Source organism: Papio anubis, chromosome 3, assembly GCF_008728515.1.
Source record: "Papio anubis isolate 15944 chromosome 3, Panubis1.0, whole genome shotgun sequence".
Lineage (NCBI taxonomy): Eukaryota > Metazoa > Chordata > Mammalia > Primates > Cercopithecidae > Papio > Papio anubis.
The window spans coordinates 16,214,860-16,218,021 of NC_044978.1; the positions used below are offsets into that span (position 1 = coordinate 16,214,860).

Consider the following 3,162-nt stretch of genomic DNA (forward strand, 5'->3'; position numbering starts at 1 on the left):
ATGCCACTGCACTCCAGCCTGGGCAACGCTCATGACACCCTGTCTCCAGAATTAATTAATTAATTAATTAAAAAATTAAAAAGCCAGTTTTCAACCTAAGGTTACCAATTTTTGCTATGAGAATGGCTGACACTACACAACCATAATTTTGATCAAACCAATTGACCTTTCTGATAGCGTCCATAGCAAAACTACAAAGTCCTGGTGTTCCTTGGAATGATGTGGTATAGCAGGCCTTATGGATGAACTGAAGGAAAGCTAAGTTCACTGTGACATTTGAAACTGTTCTCTCTTTATGCATCTTGGCACTGCCTACGTTTTCTGTTTTATTGTTGCTGCTGTTTTTAACTTGGTGCTTCTACACTGTCTTTTCCTGCAATTAAGATTAAGGCAGCCAGGCGGGGACTATGTCTAAATTGTTTATCTTTCATATATAAAGGGAAAGATTGTCATCAGCCTGCTTAAAAGATAGCACATATGAACTCAAACAAGATCAGCCTTTGGTAATTCCTAGTTTCTGGTGTAGCTTTTCTTTTTTTCCGTTTTCTTTTCAGCTAATGTATGACCCTAATAAATTACCACTCTAATTGGGTGTTTGCTCAGTCAATTCAAAAACAGAGCTATTTAGGAGGGCAAATGAGTGAATAAGACCTTTTGTTTTTCTTAAGGCATCTCTTAAAACCTAAACGTTAATTACAAACCATTATTACAAACCTTCTTCCCTTATTTGATGACATCGGTGGCTAAATGTTTCGGCCTTCCTTTGGGTGTAAGTTATTGCATTAAGTACTGCCAGATCAAGTAAGTGGTATGTGCTTTATTAAATATGCTGTTCAGCAAGCAAGGTTTGAAAAATTAGAAAGTATGCCCAAACTGTTTTGTTTTGACCTACTCTGTGTGTGTGTGTGTGTATTTTGGTTTGTTTTGTGTGTCTTACATAGTAAATTGTCCTAAGATTGCTCGGTAACACAACTTCATGCTCTGGGAAGGTGGGGTAACATTTGCTTCTTCTCTGAATGTAGTCAGCAGAGAGCATATAATAGAACAAAGCCAGGAAAGCAGGAGGTGATGTTAGCGTAAAGAGAGACTGCCTTTTCTGTCTTCCTGGATTCCACAGAGAAGAATCGCAGCCTCATTACTGAGCAATGAATGTTTCCGGTTAGTTTGGGTGTGGAAGCAAATGAGAAGGGGAGAGGGGAAAGCCAGCAGCAGGCTTGGACGGCTAACTAATCTATTACAGTCTGGGGAGATGCTTAAATGAGTGAAGCGATTAAAATCAACACACCTGGAACACCAGGGGAAAAAACTGGAGAAGAGTGATTAATGAAAATCCAAACACATTAACAGTTGTAGTATCTACATGAAGCCTGCGAAGTTGGTGGTTCAGCCAGGCATGAAGGTGTCTTACTCCCTTACTGAAAAACAAGTAAACGTACCCTACAACACACACAAATGATTTGTGTACAGATGCTGACATGGCTTCCAGTTTACCCATCCCACATACACAAATAGCTTATGCACTTTTATGGGCAGTATATATGTTTATACCAAAAAGAAAGAATGCATAGAGAATGACTGTTTTGCTTCAGTGTTTGGTGAACGTTGATGGAACTTAGTGAAATAGAACATTTATGACCATGAGAAATGGCCCTCTGGGGAGTCATTTCCCTGCAGTGACAGCGCCGGGTAAGAGAGGGACAGAACAATAGGTTCTGTGAGTTCGAGAAGCAGAGGTTGCCCTCACTGGGTGGGTGGTAAGAGCATCAGTCCTGAGCAGCACATAACTCAGAGAGAAGTGATAGATTCGTGTGGAATGTGCACATAACAAAGGGCGTAAAGCAAGAGCAAATTATAAGTGCACTTGAATCACCCAGTGTGCTGAGGATTTTTCCTGCCAACAAGATTCCACTATTGAAAAGCCACACGCCTGGTGGATTTCCTGATCAAATCCAGAACACTAAGTAACACGAACTAACAAAATGATATAACCCAAACCAGACTCCACCAGGCGATTGGCTGACTGAATCAATCAGAAAACGAGGAGTTTTTTCACCCTTTTAATTAAAATAATTAATTTTGTTGTTTGAATTAAAAAGAATTTTAATACAGTTAAATCATTGTGCCAATTTATTCCAGCTCTTTCACTGCCAAAACTGGGGACAGAGGCTGCTTCAGTTTCTCTGCCTTCTCTTTGTGATGACCAAGGTATAAAGGTATCTGTTGCACTGAACTTGTAGCTTCACATTACTCTTATATGTCTTGATCCTGAGTTATTTGGCATCCTTTTGTCGACTGTGAGCAGAAAGTCCTTGATTTTCTTAATTTTGAGAGGCATGGCGACAAGACAGGGCCTGCACCAGCAGTGCCAGGGAAACACCCTTTTCCCCCTTTCATAAGAGTGTTTAAAAAACATCAAGATTCTCCTTTGCTCTGTATTTCATTTCAAAGTCACAAAGCAAGAAAATTGACTCTGACTAATATTAATTCTACTCTTCTTTGCTGCCTACATTGGCGATGTTCTTATATTTATTTCATTTTCCATTCACCTGACAAGCCCCTGGCAGTCTCTGTGGATGGTTTTGAAGTCAGCTGCCTGGTTACTATATCTCAGACTCACACACAGGTAACAGCCTAAGAAAAGCTTTGCACTGATGAGTGAAAGGCCCACTTTGGACTCTCATATCCCAGCATCGTGAGAGCAGGGTGCCCCTCGGAGCCCCGGTAACCCGACAGGGATGTCCAACCACCACAACAGAACTTGCCAGGACCTCCTTGGCTCTGAGGATTCATGATTGGCTTTGACACTGGGTGGAGGATGGTCAAAAGCCCTTCAAAAATCAGTCTCCTAGGGAAACTCCATTGTCTTTCGTCTATTCTAGCCCAGTGTTTTCCAGACTGCCCCCTACCAAGATAGTGACTGTCAACACTGTGTTGCTCCTAGCTCCTCATACTTTAAATGGTGGTGGAGGAGAAGCTGAATCTAAGTTCTTCACACACACACATAGATATATATGCATTTTAATTAAAAGATTTTTATTCTATATAATGGTGAATCCTAAATCTATTAATCATTGGATTCCTTTGATCACATAAGGTGGTTTTTCAAAAAATATCAGTTCCTAGGATCCCAATCCTAGCATCTCAATCTAAGACCCCAGCCTG

At 40.8% G+C, this 3,162-nt stretch overlaps 1 pseudogene; it reads right to left on the reverse strand.

Annotated features, from left to right (window-relative positions):
* Nucleotides 1-532: 532 nt before the first annotated feature.
* On the reverse strand, nucleotides 533-2,910 carry LOC108586156 (annotated as a pseudogene).
* Between the last annotated feature and the right edge of the window lie 252 nt (nucleotides 2,911-3,162).